Below are 21,587 nucleotides of genomic sequence, written 5' to 3' on the forward strand. Positions count from 1 at the left end.
ATATATACACTATAACGGGCCCACTATACAGTATATATACACTATAACGGGCACACTATACAGTATATACACTATAACGGGCACACTATACAGTATATATACACTATAACGGGCCCACTATACAGTATATATACACTATAACGGGCCCACTATACAGTATATATACACTATAACGGGCACCACTATACAGTATATACACTATAACGGGCACACTATACAGTATATATACACTATAACGGGCCAACTATACAGTATATATACACTATAACGGGCACACTATACAGGTTTTTATATATACACTATAACGGGCACACTATACAGTATATATACACTATAACGGGCCCACTATACAGTATATATACACTATAACGGGCACACTATACAGTATATATACACTATAACGGGCACACTATACAGTATATACCACACTATAAACGGCGGGCCCACATACAGTATATATACACTAGAACGGGCCCACTATACAGAGTATATATACACTATAAACGGGCACACTATACAGTATATATACACTATAACGGGCACACTATACAGTATATACACACTATAACGGCCCCACTATACAGTATATATACACTAGAACGGGCCCACTATACAGTATATATACACTATAACGGGCACACTATACAGTATATACACTATAACGGGCCCACAATTTACAGTATATATACACTATAACGGGCCCACTATACAGTATTTATACACTATAACGGGCCCACTATACAGTATATATACACTATAACGGGCACACTATACAGTATATACCACACTATAACGGGGCCACTATACAGTATTATACACTAGAACGGGCCCACTATACAGTATATATACACTATAACGGGCCACACTATACAGTATATACACTATAACAGGCCCACAATACAGTATATATACACTATAACGGGCCCACTATACAGTATATACACTATAACGGGCCCACTATACAGTATATATACACTATAACGGGCCCACTATACAGTATATATACACTATTAACGGGCCCACTATACAGTATATATACACTATAACGGGCACACTATACAGTATATACACACTATAACGGGCCCACTATACAGTATATACACTATAACGGCACACTATACAGTATATATACACTAAACGGGCACACTATACAGTATATATACACTATAACGGGCACACTATACAGTATATATACACTATAACGGGCCCACTATACAGTATATACCACACTATAACGGGCCCACTATACAGTATATATACACTATAACGGGCACACTATACAGTATATATACACGTAGCAACGGCACTACTATACAGTATATACACTAGAACGGGCCCACTATACAGTATTATACACTATAACGGGCACACTATACAGTATATATACACTAGAACGGGCACACTATACAGTATATATACACTAGAACGGGCCCACTATACAGTATATACACACTATAACGGGCCACACTATACAGTATATATACACTATAACGGGCACACTATACAGTATATACACTATAACGGGCACACTATACAGTATATATACACTAGAACGGGCCACTATACAGTATATACACACTATAACGGGCCCACTATACAGTATATATACACTATAACGGGCCCACTATACAGTATATACACACTATAACGGGCCCACTATACAGTATATATACACTATAACGGGCCCACTATACAGTATATACACACTATAACGGGCCCACTATACATAATATATACACTATAACGCGGCCCACTATACAGTATATATACACTATAACGGGCACACTATACAGTATATACACACTATAACGGGCCCACTATACAGTATATACACACTAGAACGGGCCCACTATACAGTATATATACACTAGAACGGGCCCACTATACAGTATAATATACCACTATAACGGGCCCACTATACAGTATATATACACTATAACGGGCACACTATACAGTATATACACTATAACGGGCCCACTATACAGTATATATACACTATAACGGGCCCACTATACAGTTACTATAACGGCCCACTATACAGTATATATACACTATAACGGGCCCACTATACAGTATATCTATACTACACTATAACGGGCACTATACAGTATTATATACACTAGAACGGGCCCACTATACAGTATATACACACTATAACGGGCCCACTATACAGTATATATACACTAGAAGGCCCACTATACAGTATATACCACACTATAACGGGCTCCCCACTTATACAGTATATACACACTATAATGGGCCCACTATACAGTATATACACACTATAACGGGCCCACTATACAGTATATATTACACTATAACGGGCCCACTATACAGTATATATACACTATAACAGGCCACTATACAGTATATACACTATAACGGGCACCATATACAGTATATACACACTATAACGGGCCCACTATACAGTATATACCCACTATAACGGGCACAACACAAAAGGCTAATTAGTAATTAATTCACATTACATGGCTACATAGAAATCAGTGCAGTCGGCATCGGAATTGATTTATATTCAGCTCAGTAGCATCGGCTTCTATGACAGAAGTGACTTCACTTCTTGTTGAGTTATTTGCCACGGCCCCTAAGCTAAGCTCCTCCAATCAGCCCAAAGCCCACTGAGCATGTGCAGTGCCACTGACACACAGAAGATGTAACAAGATCCATGATTGGGGCAACTATGTAGGCCGGTGTCATTACTGTTATAGGGCGGCTACCCCTCTGGGCTGGTACAGTAAGTGCAGAATATAAAGTCATTTTGTGGCTTAGTTCTCCTTTAAAGAAGTGAGTATTATAGATAATTGCCATTTTTTTTATAAATTAAGGAATAAGGGGGTCCAGACCATGGCCTTGCACTGTGGCCCCCCAGGGTTACTTTCCCTTTATTTTCCCTTCTAGTTCCCAGCCTGGGCCGGGCAGCGCCAGGGGGTTGGGAACCAGTTGGCAGCTGAGCCCAAAATGTCCAATTTGTTTCCCCGGTCACAATAATTGTGTTAGTGATTTAATTAAAGCCGCGCTCTCCAACTGGCAAATCATTTATTGAGCCGGACAGGGGAGCGTTGCATCTTGGGAGTAATTATGGGCAAATAGGGACATGATTAACCCTTTAGCCGGCCGCCTCCCCCTTCCCCTGCGACGGGGCTCCGTCTCCCTTTGCTGCATTTAGTTGCAATAATAAGAGGATCAATAGCCCCAGACAGACAGCTCGTTATCTCTGTGATTTAATTGGAGGGAACTTTGCCTCCGCGTCGTTAGATGGAGAATCGGCAAACAGCAAATTACTGGCCGGATTACACATGGCGGTCGCTGGGGATTGGCACCAAAGGGCAGCGCCAAGTGCTAAGGGCTCATCATTTCAACCGCAGCCGCCGCGTCCCCCCCCAACCAATGGCACTTCTGATCTACGAGACACTGTCAGGGGGCAAATGGGGCACAAGTGTCTCTGTATATTTCCCCATTTTATTGTGAATTGCCCCCAGAGAGCATGCAGTGAGGGGGCAGTTGTACAATGTACCCCCTGATAGATGAGTCTGTCTAGACTGGTAGAAACATGAATTTTTACTGGCCCCACCTCCCCACTAATACCCCCATGTGGGGCAGAACTTGTTCCATGGGAAGTGAAATGTCACTGCAGAAAACAGAAAATAATGGATATTTACCCTTATTTTCGGGACCCCCTAATTATACCATATACATGGGGCATGCAGACCCCCCACGGATATAACCTTTCCCCTCTGTACCCCTCTCATCTACATTTCTCTGCCCCCTGGTCTGGACCCCCCTGCTGTGTATAAAGGTGCCCGTACTCAAAAGCTACTCATAGACAGATTGGGCAGCTTATTGGCCCATGTATGGGGCCCTCAGGCTGGAAATTGGGCAGATATCAGTGGCGCAGGTTTAAAAATACCACCAGAGCGAGGGGGTCCTGGGCCCATTGAAATGATCCTGGTCCCAAAGGCTTATATCCCATTATTGTGATCCAATATTGCCCACCTCAAAGTGACAGGAAGGGGGATACAATGGAACTCGGGGTGCTTATTTCTACCCTGTGACTGGGGGTTAATGGTTCCCGGCCAGAGGCAGATATTGGGCCGATTCCAAATCCTGGATTCAGAGCATCCCTAGTATCAGTACCTGCAATGTGTGTGTCACTAAGGGGTTAATGCGTAGCAGAGAGGTGCCGCCCATTATGTGCCAGGGGCAGCTGGGCAACAGAGCGTTTCACTGGGCGCTTCTCTTAGGGTTGGTAACTGAGCCCCAAAAGTGCCAGTAATTTCTGCATGTGTTGAGTTTCCCTAAAGGCACCGGAACCCACGGGGGGAGAATGAGCGGAACCAAAGTGCTGATCCGTCTGTTTGTTGGGTTTAATCCTATTTACTATAATCCCGGCTAAGTGGCGAGTAACCGGGTCTGGGTCGGAACAAACAAGATTAAACGTAACCCAGAGACGTTAAAGGCGCTGAGGGGGGGGGGGGGGCAGATGTGTCTTATTAATGCCCTGCGCCCCCATATCACCCTGGGGTCCAGCTACTGGCACAGCCAATGAGGCGCTGAGACTGTGGGGCCTATTCACTAACACCCCAGCGAGTCCCAACCAGGATTTCTGGATTTTCCACAAACATCTCAGTCTTTATATTGAATTTCATTGGGGCCGTGGGGTTGGTACAAGTGCGGGGGGGGGGGTGGGGTTGGTACAATTGCGGGGGGGGGGGCCGTGGGGTTGGTACAATTGCGGGGGGGGGTGGGGTTGGTACAAGTGCGGGGGGTGGGGTGGGGTTGGTAAAGTGCGGGGTGGGGTGGGGTTGGTACAAGTGCGGGGGTGGGGTGGGTTGGTACAAGTGCGGGGGGTGGGGTGGGGTTGGTACAAGTGCGGGGGTGGGGTGGGGTTGGTACAAGTGCGGGGGGGGTGGGGTGGGGTTGGTACAAGTGCGGGGGTGGGGTGGGGTTGGTACAAGTGCGGCGGGGGTGGGGTGGGGGTTGGTACAAGTGCGGGGGTGGGGTGGGGTTGGTACAAGTGCGGGGGGGGGGGTGGATTTGGTACAAGTGCGGGGGGGTGGGGTGGGGTTGGTACAAGTGCGGGGGGGTGGGGTTGGTACAAGTGCGGGGGGGTGGGGTTGGTACAAGTGCGGGGGGGGGTGGCGGTTGGTACAAGTGCGGAGGGTGGGTTGGTACAAGTGCGGGGGGGGGTGGGGTTGGTAACAAGTGCGGGGGGGTGGGGTTGGTACAAGTGCGGGGGGGGGTGCGGTTGGTACAGCTGCCCCCCCCGTCAGGGGCCTCTAGTCATTATGGCTACAGGGCAAGTGGTTCTAACTGCACCGGGTCACCTTTCCGCCCCCCCAGGGTCCTTCTCTCAGAGCTCACTCAGCCCAAACCCAACACCTACAGCTTCTGTGTGTGCCCAGGGCAACTGCCCACCTACCTGCTGGGCCCAAGAGATGGTGATTTGGGGGTCTCCAGAATCTCATAATCTCCTTCACTCACACACACACTCATACATAGCACTCACACTCACACATACACTCATCCATAGCACTCACACTCACACATACACTCACACATACACTCATACATAGCACTCACACTCACACATACACTCATACATAGCACTCACACTCACACATACACTCACTATCTCTCTTGTATGATCTCTCTTTCTCTACCTCTCTCTTCTGCACACACTCACACTCAGACTCACAGGTGAGCACAACCTCCCCCACATACACACAGGGGGCGGAGCTATAAAGGGGGCAGACCCGCCCCTGGGACTGCCCAGCACTGAGAGCTAAGATTGGCTGCTGGAATTGGGGGCCCTTCAATGAGTTTGCTGTGGGGCCCAACAAGGTCCAGTTGGGCCCCTTTATATACAAACCCACCATACACACAGCAATAGGGTGTGATTGTGCGGATATTCTCCATGGCTGTGGGTCAGTACCTAACAGAACCGCTCCTGGCCCAGACCCAGTCTGTGAGTTCAGCCCAGGGGAACCGACCCCCAGGTACCGGGCAAACTCACCGGGAGTAATTACATCAGATCAGGCGACTGCCAACGCCACAATTTCTTTCCAATTTTTTTCCGGCACGACTAGAAAATGACGGTGTAATTATGTGTTTTTCTAGTGGCGCTTTGGAACACGGGGCCCTGTAATCTCAATTGCCCATTACTGGGGGACGTGTGTCATTATAGTATTGTAAATGTCTCCAGCAAGAATTATTGGGGCAATTTGGCAATTACAGTCAGCTGACCGGGCCGCACAAAGGCACCTCGCTATCATTTAGCTGCACATTTTGTTAAGTGACTTTCTCTCTGATTCAGTCAAATCTCAGATCAGACAAAGCTGCCCCCCCCCCCCCCCCAGTAACAATAGTCTCAATGTCACCGGGATTGTAGGGTGTCATCATGGAAATCTGCTTCTGAGAGCAGCTCGGCCGCTCAGATAATGGCCTCTATGTATAGTGAGGGGGCGGCCGGCTGTCTCAATCCCCCCCTGAGCGCAGAGACACGCGAGACCGATGAGACTCCCCAGTCTGACTGTCACTAACGGCACTCGAACTGCTGGCAGGGTCCTTAATGGGGATGTCTCGCAGTAACTAGACGTGCAACTTGAGGTTCCATGATACTGGAGAGGTGCAGCTTGAGGTTCTGTGAAACTAGAGAGGTGCATCTTGAGGTTCTGTGATACTGGAGAGGTGCAGATTGAGGTTCCATGATACTGGAGAGGTGCAGATTGAGGTTCCATGATACTAGAGAGGTGCATCTTGAGGTTCTGTGATACTGGAGAGGTGCAGATTGAGGTTCCATGATACTGGAGAGGTGCAGCTTGAGGTTTCGTGATACTGGAGAGGTGCAGCTTGAGGTTCCATGACACTAGAGAGGTGCATCTTGAGGTTCTGTGATACTGGAGAGGTGCAGATTGAGGTTCCATGATACTGGAGAGGTGCAGCTTGAGGTTCTGTGATACTAGAGAGGTGCAGCTTGAGGTTCTGTGATACTGGAGAGGTGCAGATTGAGGTTCCAGTGATACTGGAGAGGTGCAGCTTGAGGTTCCATGATACTAGAGAGGTGCAGCTTGAGGTTCTGTGATACTGGAGAGGTGCAGTTGACGGTTCCATGATACTGGAGAGGTGCAGCTTGAGGTTTCGTGATACTGGAGAGGTGCAGCTTGAGGTTCCAGACACTAGAGCAGTCATCTTGAGGTTCTGTGCATACTGGAGAGGTGCAGATTGAGGTTCCTTTATACTGAGAGGTGCCAGCTTAGGTTCCATGAATACTAGAGGTGCAGCTTGATCTTATACTGAAGTGCCAGCTTGAGGTCCTTGATACTGGAGAGGTGCCAGCTTGATGTTCCATGATACTTAGAGGAGGTGCAGCTTGAGGTTTCTGTGATACTAGAGAGTGCATTGAGTTCGTATACTAGAGAGATGCAGATTAGTCTGTGCATACTAGAGAGGTGCAGCTGATGGTTCTTCGTGTTACTGGAGAGAACAGTTTGAGTTCCATGTACTGGAGATGGTGCCACTGAAGTTCCATGATACTGGAGAGGTGCAGCTTAGGTTTCTGTGATACTGGTGAGGTGCGCTTGAGGTTCCATGATACTGAGAGTTGCACTTGAGCTTCCATGATACTGGAAGTGCACTTGAGTTCGTGATACTGGAGAGGCAGCTTTGAAGTTCCATATATGGAGAGTGCAGCTTGATGTTTTGTGATACTGGTGATGCAGCTTGAGTTCCATGATACTGGAGAGCGTCCAGCTGAGGTTCTGTATACAGAGAGTGCAGCTTGAGGTTTTCTGATACTGTAGAGTTGCAGCTTAGTCTGTGATACAGGAGAGGTGCAGCTTGACGTTTCGTATACTGTGAAGGTGCAGCTTGAGGTTCGTGATACAGAGAGGTGCAGCTTGAGTTCCGTGATACTGGAGAGGTGCAGCTTGAGTTTCGTGATACATGAAAGAGTGCAGCTTGACATTCCATGATACTGGAGAGTGCACTTGAGGTTTTGTGATACTGGTGAGGTGCAGCTTGAGGTTCCATGAACTGGAGAGTGCAGCTTGAGTTCTGTATAACAGGAAGTGCAGCTTGAGTTTCGTGATACTGGAGAGGTGCATGCTTAGGTTTCCGTGAGACTGGAGAGGTGCAGCTTGAGGTTCCATGATACTGGAGAGGTGCAGCTTGAAGTTCTGTGATACAGGAGAGTGCCAGCTGATGGTTTTGAACGGAGAGGTGCAGCTTGATGTTTCATATACAATGGAGAGGTGCAGCTTGAGTTCCATGATACTGGAAGGTGCAGCCTTGAGGTTCTGTGATACAGAGAGGTGCAGCTTGAGGTTTCGTTGATACGGGAGAGGCTGCAGCTGAGTCCCCTCCAGTAAATGAGAGTGCAGCTTGAGGTTTTCCTTATACTGGGAAGGTGCAGCTGAGGTCCGTGAGACTGAGAGGTGCAGATAGTTCCGTGAGACTGGAGAGGTTGCAGCTGAGTTCCTGATACTGGAGAGGTGCAGCTTGATTCTGTGAGACTGGAGAGTTGCAGCTTGAGGTTCCTTTGAGGACTGAAGGTGCAGCTTGAGTTCCGTGATACTGAGGTCGCAGCTTGAGGTTCCGTGATACTGGAGAGGTGCAGCTTGAGGTTCCGTGAACTGGAGAGGTGCAGATTGAGTTCCGTGAGACTGGAGAGGTGCAGCTTGAGGTAGATAGACAGATAGATGATTGATAATTGATAGATAGATAAATAGATGATTGGTTAATAGATTAGATCGATAGATAGATAGATGATAGATAGATAGATAGATGATAGATAGATAGATGATAGATAGATAGATAGATAGATGATAGATAGATAGATAGATAGATGATAGATAGATAGATAGATAGATAGATAGATAGATAGATAGATGATAGATACATGATAGATAGATAGATAGATGGTCGGTGACCAAGGAGCTGGCAGTAATGACCCGGGGAGGCCGGACAGGGTGACAGATAAATATGCAGAGTCAGCGCCTTTGTTTCTCGCTCACAAATCTATCGCAGAAATAGAAACCAATGGACAACTTGGCATAAAAATCAATTTGTTTTCCCTCCTCGGGGACCCACAGCCAGAACCAAGCGGCGCCGCAATTAGCCCAATTCCCTCCCAGTTCCAAGGAAAAGTGAAATATTGGAGAATGAGATCTGAAGTCAAATGTCATCCCCGCAGGTCTGGGGGCTTCTTGTCCCCCCCCCCCAAAGCCATAAATATTCACTGGTATCTCAGCTGTATGCGCCATATGGAGAGTTAACCATTCGCATGCCAGCTGACTTCCAGCTCAGTAAGAAATATCAGAACCATTAACTCAATAGGATCCAACATATCCCTTATCCACCCAATAAATAGGGCATAAAGCATCAATAAATCATTATTTTATAGTTTCTACCTTTACTCCCCCCCTTGTCCCTGTAAAGTCCCTGAGAGTTTGTTTATATAAAGATAATGAGCTCCATACAAACAAGCCCCTCCCATAACTCAGCTGCAGTCTGTGGGTCAGGCTTACAGATAAGGAAGAGTTCATTATACATTGGGCTTATCTAATATACAACTGTGTTCAAAATGAACAAAAAGAATGAGCCTTGTGTGAAAAATTAATAATAAAAATATGGAAGATGGACCCCATCAATGTAGCTTAACCCTTTGCGCAAGTAATTCCATCCCCCCAACAGAGACAGTCTCTCCAAAATCTAACAAGGGCTTCAGGAAATAAAGAGACTTGAGTTTTCTAACTCTGGGGGGGTCTGTCAGTGGGTCAGGGTGAGATCTTGCCCTACTGACTTCATCTTGCCCTACTGTCTCCATCTTGCCCTACTGTCTCCATCTTGTCCTACTGTCTCCATCTTGCCCTACTGTCTCCATCTTGCCCTACTGTCTCCATCTTGCCCTACTGTCCCCATCTTGCCCTACTGTCTCCATCTTGCCCTACTGTCTCCATCTTGCCCTACTGTCCCATCTTGCTCTACTGTCTCCATCTTGTCCTACTGTCCCCATCTTGCCCTACTGTCCCCATCTTGCCCTACTGTCTCCATCTTGCCCTACTGTCTCCATCTGCCCTACTGTCTCCATCTTGACCTACTGTCCCCATCTGGCCCTACTTCCCCATCTTGTCCTACTGTCCGCCATCTTGTCCTACTGTCTCCATCTTGTCCTACTGTCTCCATCTTGCCCTACTTCTGCCACTGTCCCCATCTTGCCCTACTGTTCCCATTCCTACTTCCCCATCTGCCCTACTGTCCCCATCTTGCCCTACTGTCCCATCTTGCCCTACTGTCCCATCTTGCCCTACTGTCTCCATCTTGCCCTACTGTCTCCATCTTGCCCTACTGTCTCCATCTTGCCCTACTGTCCCCATCTTGCCCTACTGTCCCCATCTTGCCCTACTGTCCCCATCTTGCCCTACTGTCTCCATCTTGCCCTACTGTCTCCATCTTGTCCTACTGTCTCCATCTTTCCTACTGTCTCCATCTTGCCCTACTTCCCCCATCTTGCCCTACTGTCTCCATCTTGCCCTACTGTCTCCATCTTGCCCTACTGTCCCCATCTTGCCCTACTGTCCCCATCTTGCCCTACTGTCTCCATCGTGCCCTACTGTCCCATCTTGCCCTACTGTCCCCATCTTGCCCTACTTTCCCCATCTTGTCTTACTGTCCCCATCTTGTCCTACTGTCTCCATCTTGTCCTACTGTCCCCATCTTGCCTACTGTCCCCATCTTGCCCTACTGTCTCCATCTTGCCCTACTGTCTCCATCTTCCCTACTGTCCCCATCTGCCCTACTTTCCCCATCTTGTCCTACTGTCCCCATCTTGTCCTACTGCTCCATCTTGTCCTACTGTCTCCATCTTGCCCTACTGTCTCCATCTTGCCCTACTGTCCCCATCTTGCCCTACTGTCCCCATCTTGTCCTACTGTCCCACATCTTGCCCTACTGTCCCCATCTTGCCCTACTGTCCCCATCTTGTCCTACTGTCTCCATCTTGTCCTACTGTCTCCATCTTGCCCTACTGTCTCCATCTTGCCCTACTGTCTCCATCTTGCCTACTGTCCCCCATCTTGCCCTACTGTCCCCATCTTGCCCTACTGTCCCCATCTTGCCCCTACTGTCCCCATCTTGCCCTACTGTCTCCATCTTGCCCTACTGTCTCCATCTTGTCCTACTGTCTCCATCTTGTCCTACTGTCTCCATCTTGCCCTACCTGTCCCCCATCTTGCCCTACTGTCTCCATCTTGCCGCTACTGTCTCCATCTTGTCCTACTGTCTCCATCTTGTCCTACTGTCTGCCATCTTGCCCTACTGTCTCCATCTTGCCCTACTGTCCCCATCTTGCCCTACTGTCTCCATCTTGCCCTACTGTCCCCATCTTGTCCTACTGTCCCCATCTTGTCCTACTGTCCCCATTTTGCCCTACTGTCCCCATCTTGTCCTACTGTCCCCATCTTGTCCTACTGTCTCCATCTTGTCCTACTGTCCCCATCTTGCCTACTGTCCCATCTTGCCCTACTGTCCCCATCTTGCCCTACTGTCCCCATCTTGCCCTACTGTCTCCATCTTGCCCTACTGTCTCCATCTTGTCCTTCTGTCCCCATCTTGCCCTACTGTCCCCATCTTGTCCTTCTGTCCCATCTTGCCCTACTGTCCCCATCTTGCCCTACTGTCCCCATCTTGTCCTACTGTCCCCATCTTGCCCTATGTCCCCATCTTGTCCAACTGTCTCCATCTTCTCCTACTGTCTCCATCTTCTCTTACTGTCTGCATCTCGCCCTACTGTCCCATCTCGCCCTACTGTCTCCATCTCGCCCTACTGTCTCCATCTCGCCCTACTGGCTCCATCTCGCCCTACTGTCTCCATCTCGTCCTACTGTCTCCATCTCGCCCTACTGTCCCCATCTCGCCCTACTGTCTCCATCTCCCCTACTGTCTCCATCTCGCCCTACTGTCTCCATCTCGCCCTACTGTCTCCATCTTGCCCTACTGTCTCCATTTTCCTACTGTCTCCATCTTGCCCTACTGTCTCCATCTTGCCCTACTGTCTCCATCTTGCCCTACTGTCTCCATCTTGCCCTTGTCCTACTGTCCCCATCTTGCCCTACTGTCTCCATCTTGCCCTACTGTCTCCATCTTGCCCTACTGTCTCCATCTTGTCCTACTGTCCCATCTTGCCCTACTGTCTCCATCTTGCCCTACTGTCTCCATCTCGCCCCACTGTCTTCATCTACGCCCTACTGTCTCCATCTTGCCCTACTGTCTCCATCTTGCCCTACTGTCTCCATCTTGCCCTACTATCTCCATCTTGTCCTACTGTCTCCATCTTGCATTCCCTACTGTCCCCTGCTCGCCATCTTGTCCTAACTGTCTCCATCTTGCCCTACTGTCTATATCTTGCCCTACTGTCTCCATCTTGCCCTATCATATACATTATCTAGGACTATCAAGTAACTGATTCTCTGTTTGGCACACTATATTTGTGGGGGGATATTTTAAGTCCAGCCAAGAACAGTTCTGGTTCAGTTCTGACTCGCTCAGTACAAGAATCTGCTGACGTGTGTGCGTGACAATTACTCAGACAGTTCCTGCTGGACAAGCGACGGGTTCCAGACTGACCTGTCAGGTTTCCATCTAATCAGATCAGACACAGTTTGATGCTCAGTCAGATCGGATCGAGACAGATGCTGAAGACCGTAAGTGACAGTGTCTCACAGACCCAGTTACTAACAATGACTGGTTCATGTCCGAAACGGTAATAATTCTCTGTAGCGCAATGATGGGCGGAACCACAAAGAACTTGTCTCACTCCCTCCCGGTGACTGCGGGTGTTTGGGATCTTGCTGGGGAAAGGGAATATCTCACCTTTAGCCAAAATATACAGGTTCTCATGTCTATGGGATCTTACAGCTCCTCTGGGATTGGCCAGAATCTACTGCCAGTCTGGGCCGGCTGTTATTCCTATTCTCATTATAATTTACAGATGAGCAGAACATCTCAGGGCAAAGCGCTGGTACCGGGATCCATTCCCTCAGTGTGCGGCCGGGGAACTGGGATACCACCCACTCAGTTAGTGAGATAGGCTGGCATTTAGTCAAAATGTTATTGGTCTTAGTAGTCCTAGTAGGGCACCGCTAACTAAAGGCCCTCTGGATTCTCCAACAAGAAACCCCCACAATACCTTGGGAACAATTAGATTTGTCCTGTGCCAGCAGGTGAGTGCCACAATTTGGACCCATAAATGGAGACAGTAGGGCAAGATGGAGACAGTAGGGCAAGATGGAGACAGTATGGCAAGATGGGGACAGTAGGGCAAGATGGGGACAGTAGGGCAAGATGGAGGCAGTAGGGCAAGATGGAGACAGTAGGGCAAGATGGAGACAGTAGGAGAAGATGGAGACAGTAGGACAAGATGGAGACAGTAGGGCAAGATGGAGACAGTAGAACAAAATGGAGACAGTAGGGCAAGATGGAGACAGTAGGCAAAGATGGAGACAGTAGGACAAGATGGGGACAGTAGGGCAAGATGGAGACAGTAGGGCAAGATGGAGACAGTAGGAGAAGATGGAGATAGTAGGACAAGATGGAGACAGTAGGCGAAGATGGAGACAGTAGGACAAGATGGAGACAGTAGGCGAAGATGGAGACAGTAGGACAAGATGGAGACAGTAGGGCAAGATGGAGACAGTAGGGCAAGATGGAGACAGTAGGGCAAGATGGAGACAGTAGGGCAAGATGGAGACAGTAGGACAAGATGGAGACAGTAGGACAAGATGGAGACAGTAGGCGAAGATGGAGACAGTAGGACAAGATGGAGACAGTAGGGCAAGATGGAGACAGTAGGGCAAGATGGAGACAGTAGGACAAGATGGAGACAGTAGGCGAAGATGGAGACAGTAGGACAAGATGGAGACAGTAGGACAAGATGGAGACAGTAAGGCGAAAATGGAGACAGTAGAACAAGATGGAGACAGTAGGGCAAGATGGAGACAGTAGGGCAAGATTGGAGACAGTAGGGCAAGATGGGGACAGTAGGGCAAGATGGGGAACAGTAGGGCAGATGGGGACAGTAGGGCAAGATGGAGACAGTAGGGCAAGATGGAGAGCAGTAGGGCAAGATGGAGACAGTAGGGCAGATGGAGACAGTAGGGCAAGATGGAGACAGTAGGGAAGATGGAGACAGTAGGGCAAGATGGGGACAGTAGGGCAAGATGGGGACAGTAGGGCAAGATGGAGACAGTAGGGGAAGATGGAGACAGTAGGCAAGATGGAGACAGTAGGGCAAGATGGAGACAGTAGGGCAAGATGGAGACAGTAGGGCAAGATGGGGACAGTAGGCAAGATGGGGACAGTAGGGCAAGATGGAGACAGTAGGGCAAGATGGAGACAGTAGGGCAAGATGGAGACAGTAGGGCAAGATGGAGACAGTAGGGCAAGATGGAGACAGTAGGGCAAGATGGAGACAGTAGGGCAAGATGGGGACATGTAGGGCAAGATGGAGACAGTAGGGGAAGATGGAGACAGTAGGGCAAGATGGAGACAGTAGGGCAAGATGGAGACAGTAGGGCAAGATGGAGACAGTAGGGCAAGATGGAGACAGTAGGGCAAGATGGGGACAGTAGGGCAAGATGGGGACAGTAGGGCAAGATGGGGAAGTAGAACAAGATGGAGACAGTAGGACAAGATGGGGACAGTAGGGCAAGATGGAGACAGTAGGGCAAGATGGAGACAGTAGGGCAAGATGGAGACAGTAGGGCAAGATGGAGACAGTAGGGCAAGATGGAGACAGTAGGGCAAGATGGAGAACAGTAGGGCAAGATGGGGACAGTAGGGCAAGATGGGAGACAGTAGGGGAAGATGGAGACAGTAGGGGCAAGATGGAGACAGTAGGGCAAGATGGAGACAGTAGGGCAAGATGGGGATAGTAGGGGAAGATGGAGACAGTAGGGCAAGATGGAGACAGTAGGGCAAGATGGAGACAGTAGGGCAAGATGGAGACAGTAGGGCAAGATGGAGACAGTAGGGCAAGATGGGGACAGTAGGGCAAGATGGAGGCAGTAGGGCAAGATGGAGGCAGTAGGGCAAGATGGAGACAGTAGGACAAGATGGAGACAGTAGGACAAGATGGAGACAGTAGGGCAAGATGGAGGCAGTAGGGCAAGATGGGGACAGTAGGGCAAGATGGAGACAGTAGGGCAAGATGGAGACAGTAGGGCAAGATGGAGACAGTAGGGCAAGATGGACACAGTAGGACAAGATGGAGACAGTAGAGCAAGATGGAGAAGTAGGACAAGATGGAGAAGTAGGACAAGATGGAGGCAGTAGAGCAAGATGGAGAAGTAGGACAAGATGGAGAAGTAGGACAAGATGGAGGCAGTAGGGTAACCTTGTATTTGTTGTTGAAATATAAATCCTCGGTTCCATTAGGAGGCCAAGACTGTTTGGGGGCAGGTTTTGTGCCCTATCACAATTAAAGATGGCTCTTACCATTTACATAGACATTTCCCATAATGCCATAGCAGTTGCAGAATATAAATGTGTTGGGGCCACGGGGCACTTGAGAGGCAGTAAATGATCCCACTGGGGGTTAAACAGGGTGAAAGTCTTTGTTATTGACAGATTGGGACCCATTTGGCCCCCAGAGGAAGGATTATTTACAACCAATGAAATGACTTAAATCTGCGCCTCGTTCCCTGGAAGTCGCCGTTGTTCTTGTTTCCGTAGCGTGAAATCATAAAGTGCCCGACAGCAATCAATGGGGATACACATGGTTATACCTGCATTGGCTATTGTATCTAAACGCGCCTCCATCCTCCCGTTGCTAGGCAACAGTATTCCAGCCGGCTGGGTGATCTATCAATTTTATTCCCATTGTCCGGAGGAGACGACTAATAAAATGACAGAAGGGAGCGGATTCCATCGCAGGGAATAAAGGGAAAATCTGTGAGTTTATAGAACCTTCCGTCGTTAAACAAGCGAGCGGCGGCGGCGGCGGCGAGAAAACGCAATTACTTACGGCAAATTTACTCTTTGTTTTGTATCGACTGGAGCCGGGGGGGCAGCCAAGGGCATCATGGGAGCCCCCCCCCACTCACTGGGGCCTAATTGGGGGGATAATACCGGGCGGCCAATGGGACAAGCGCCCTGATTTGTTGGGCGACAGCCAATCGGGCAACAGGAAATATCAATATTTTCTCCAATCACTTTTCATTTATAGAAAGTCATTTCCCCAGACTATTCCTGGTATCCAGGCGATTTGTGCCCTCACTGATTCGTTTGTACCACAGGGAATTCTGGGTAAGTGGGTGGGGCCTGTAACATGGTTTTCTGGGTAAGTAGGTGGGGCAGTTTGTATCAGACAGGTAAGTATGTGGGGCAGTTTGTATCAGACAGGTAAGTAGGAGGGGCAGTTTGTATCAGACAGGTAAGTAGGAGGGGCAGTATATATCAGACAGGTAAGTAGGAGGGGCAGTTTGTATCAGTCAGGTAAGTATGTGGGGCAGTTTATATCAGACAGGTAAGTAGGAGGGGCAGTATATATCAGACAGGTAAGTAGGAGGGGCAGTTTGTATCAGACAGGTAAGTATGTGGGGCAGTTTATATCAGACAGGTAAGTAGGAGGGGCAGTAATATATCAGACAGGTAAGTAGGAGGGGCAGTTTGTATCAGACAGGTAAGTATGTGGGGCAGTTTATATCAGACAGGTAAGTAGGAGGGGCAGTATATATCAGACAGGTAAGTAGGAGGGGCAGTTTGTATCAGACAGGTAAGTATGTGGGGCAGTTTATATCAGACAGGTAAGTAGGAGGGGCAGTTTGTATCAGACAGGTAAGTAGGAGGGGCAGTTTGTATCAGACAGGTAAGTATGTGGGGCAGTTTATATCAGACAGGTAAGTGTTTGTGGCTAAAGAATCAAACGCAGATGTCAGCACTCCGCCTCCTGCGCAAGCCCATTGGCTTAGGGCCCCCCCTGCCTCAGTAGCCACTATGATGACGCTGTAATTATGGGAAAACACTGCGGCTAGGGAAGTAATGAGCCCCATGGATGTAAATACGGTTGGGCCGACACCCCAGGCCGGAGGCTCAGCCATAGACTATTTATTGCCCAAATGGATCCTTTTCTATCAGTCGCCGGGTCCTTTATCAGCCAATGAGTCTCTGATCTCTCCCGGACCTGCACATCTTCCCTCTATAAAGCCCAATCCCTCCCAGGGAAACGGCTGAAATCAATTGGCCTAAATGGCTGTCACTTCCAGGGCCCGGGCCCCTTCATCACTTCCCACTTACACTCCCCTCGTCCCTGCGACTGAGGCGCCAACGAGCCTCTCTGATGCGATTATGTTCCCCGGCACGCGCCGCATCCATTCCCCGGCACCCTGGGAGATCATAAAGCACCAACATTCCGCTTTATGGCCATTCGGAAACTCTGTCGCTTACGGGATGATGCATCTGTCTTCTGGCGCATTTATTGCGACTAAACAGTTCTACACAATCAGCTCAGGGAGTCGCCGGGGCTCATTTATTAACACTGGGCAAAACTGCAGCCGGGCAGTAACCCCTAGCAACCAATCAGTTATTAGCTTTATCCAGCCAGCTGCAGGTAGAACAATGAAACTAAGACCTGATTGGTTGCCATAGGTTACTGCCCAGGTTCAAAATTTCCCGGTGTCTGGGGACTTCTATGGAGCCCCCTCTGATCCTGGGGGGCAGAAAACCCCCTACACCGCTAAATGGCACCCTGTCTGAGACATTCTGAGACAATTTGCATTGGGTCTTCATTTTTTATGATTTTCCGTTACTTAGCTTTTTGTGCAGAAGCTCTCCATTTGGTATTTTAGCAGCTATTTGGTTGCTAGGGTCTTTTTTATCCTAGTAACCAGGCAGTGGTTTAAAGAAGAGATGGGAATTTGAATAGGGGAGGGGCTGAATAGAAATATAAGGAATAAAAAGTAATAATAACAGTAAAACTGGAGCCTCACAGAGCAATAGGGTTTGGCTGCTGGGGTCAGTGACCCCCATTTGAAAGCTGGGAAGTAGCAGAAGAGAAAGGCAAATAATTCAAAAGTATAAAAGATATTAATGACCAAGTGCAAAGTTGCAAGGAATGGGCCATTCAGAGGGGACATTGTTTCCCAGACACATTTCCCTTTGGGACCTGCTACATGTCTCATTTATATTCAGCAGAATTCTCATTGGTCAGTTCTCTTGCATATATAATAACAGCCGTCTCTTACTTTACATAGGGAGAGGATTATGCCACTGTGGCCCCATGATGTGGGGATCAGATCGGTAGGAGGTGCAACGCTAGGGGGTACTGGGCACGGACCTCTTTACCTGCATTCCTATAGGTTCAGTCCACCAAAAGTGCACCAGTTCCACCCTCTCAGCAATGGAGCAGGATGGGATTTGGTGCAGAAGTTGTGGGGGAGGGGGGAATGCAAGTGGAGACTGTGCACACTTGGGGGTGTGGGGGATTGGGCACACGCTTCTGTAGGCCCAGCACTGTCTGTTGGTATTTGAGGTGTGGCCCCCACCCTAGTCCTGACTCCCCCCATTTTATATCTTAAGGCAGATTTAAGCTGCAATTTGGGTCCTTCAGACCAGATTGGCAGCTTATCTATCCCTCCCTGTATGGGGACTCCCCACCCAATATCACCTAGTTGATGTGGTTCTTCATTGATTTTTCATATCCCCTTTATTGTAACATAGTAACTTAGGCTGAAAAAAGACATACGCCCATCGAGTTCAACCTTAATGCCTTAAAGCTACTGATCCCGAGGAAGGCCAAAAACCCCTCTGCACCCTTTCCAATTTGCTGTGGGGGGGGGGAAAATTCCTTCCTGACTCCAAGATGGCAATTAGACCAGTCCCTGGATTGGCCCCAGGGCCTAACGATACCATTAGCTCAATATCACCCACCCAAGGTGGACATAGAGGGGGAAAGATATGCTTGTTTGGCCTCCGTGGCCTCTGGTCATTTTCCATTTTGTGGGTCCCTCCAACCCAACTGCAACCCAACCGCAACCCAACCCAACTGCAACCCAACCCAACTGCAACCCAACCCAACTGCAACCCAACTGCAACCCAACCCAACTGCAACCCAACCCAACTGCAACCCAACCCAACTGCAACCCAACCCAACTGCAAACCAACCCAACTGCAACCCAACCCAACTGCAACCCAACCCAACTGCAAACCAACCCAACTGCAACCCAACCCAACTGCAACTCAACCCAACTGCAACCCAACCCAACTGCAACCCAACCCAACTGCAACTCAACCCAACTGCAACCCAACCCAACTGCAACCCAACCCAACTGCAGAATCTAAACTCCTCCCTGTGATACCTTTGAGCAATTTCCCTTCTTGTGATATTCCGGAAACCCGGATGTAAAGGACAGAGCGGCCTCCACTTTGGTCCTTGATGAAGAGGCTTCTATTCTTCCGATTGCCATGGAAATAGAATGAGTGAATCTGCTCGTCAATCATCGCACTTTGCATTGAAAGTAATTAAAACAAGGAGAACAGAGCGAGAACCATTAACCTGCCGGCAATTAGAACAATTCTAAAAAGCAAATCACGGTAATGACCGGCCTTAATTTATGGCTCTTTCCTGTAATCTGATTGGCCGGTATCATTAGAAGCTATTAAGCCATAACGAGAGATGAACAGAGAATTTGTGATTTCCTTGGAGCTGAAACGTTGAAACGTCCAGCGGAATATTCCCGTCAATTGTGAGAGAATCGTTTCATATTCTGTCGGGAATTCAGGGTAAATACCCCAAATATTGCAAAGTGACATTAGGGGAGGGGCCTGGAGCTCCAATAGAAATGACAGTTATAATTAATGATCAGTTCTGGGCCCAACGGGTTTTTTCCCAGTGCCCAATGGGCCCAGTCCGACCCTGAATACATATCTATATATATATATTAGGGATGCACCGAACCCACTTTTTTGGGTTCGGCCGAACCCCCAAACCCCCCCAGAAGGATTTGGCCGAATCCCGAACTGAATCCTAATTAGCATATGCTGATTAGGATTGGAAGGGGTTAAAAAAAAATGATATATAATAACTCTCCTGATACATTGTATCACTTCAGTTTTTTATCTCACAGAATGAGGAGACGAGGAATCCGATTGGTTCCTGGGCAAGTTGACTGACAGCCTGAGCTCCAATGCACTGACGTTAACACTTTGTTTCCCAAGGGGGGGGGACCCAGCTCAGGGAACACGGGATGATTGGGAGGGTTAATTATTATTAAAAACAGAACCAAATAAAAACAACCAATTGAATAGATGCTGATCTGTTTTTGAAAGGAATCGCTGAAAGGTAAAACTAACCCTTTAAATCCCGTGAGTATCCGGGCACCGGAGATCTGGGCTCAGTTGAGGGAGAACCAATCCAAACGCTCTGATTATATGAGAAATAATCACCCAAAACAGTGAATGAACAATAATAATACAATAATACAATAGTAATGCAATAATAATAATACAATAATAATAATAATAATAATAATACAATAACAATGCAATAATAATCAATAATAATACAATAATAATAATAATACAATAATAATAATAATGCAATAATAATACAATAACAATGCAATAATAATCAATAATAATACAATAATAATAATAATAATAATAATAATAATAATAATAATACAATAATAATAATAATCAATAATAATACAATAATACAATAGTAATGCAATAATAATAATACAATAATCACTATTGTGTTTCCTCAGCAGCTAAAAGAACATTGGGCTCCAAACTGTGGGGGCGGCACCTCTGGGCTCAGCCTGGGATGAGTGTGGGGGCGGGGCGGAGGCGGGGCAGTGATGTCAGGGGGTGGGGCCAATCTGCGCATCAATCTCAGTGAGTCCTTCCGGGCTGTTTGGGTCAAAACTGGACAGGTGGCGACCCTAGCATGGAATGCCCCCCCCCCCAGTATTGCCCCCTGGGCACGTGCCCCTTCTGCCTGCCCCTAGTTTTGCCCCTGGGCCACCAATAGGGCTCTCCCTGTTCCAGATCAGATGCCAACCATATAAGGGTGCTATATAGACTTGGGGTACAGATATATAATAATACAACTGACATAACATGGAAAATTGGGTTTCTTCGGGGGGTGGTTTTCTTTAAACCCCCATATGTAATAGAAGACACAGGAGCACTAACCCATAGCAACCAATAAGGTTGACCAATGTGACCAATGAGTGCTTCCTGCTGATTGGTTGCTATGGGTTACTGCTCCTGGGCAAACTTAGTGACTTTCACATATCTGCCCCCGAAATTGCTCCAAAAGAGGCAGAATCCAATTACCCCACAGTCAAGCTAAAAGGGCAAATTAAACAGGAATTCAGACTTTGGAGGCAAATGAATGGCACATTTTTGCCCTATCAGAAGCGAGTGGCAGTGACTGTGCCCAACTTGCCCCAATGGGTGCCGCTCACTCGCTGCCGTCTCTCCCCTTCCCGGGGACCCTGAGTCCTCCCCGCAGCGCTGGCACCAGGGGCAGAGAGAGGCTGGCACAGAGACAAACTGCCGGCCACAGG

Source organism: Xenopus tropicalis, chromosome 7 (assembly GCF_000004195.4).
Source record: "Xenopus tropicalis strain Nigerian chromosome 7, UCB_Xtro_10.0, whole genome shotgun sequence".
NCBI classification, from domain to species: domain Eukaryota; kingdom Metazoa; phylum Chordata; class Amphibia; order Anura; family Pipidae; genus Xenopus; species Xenopus tropicalis.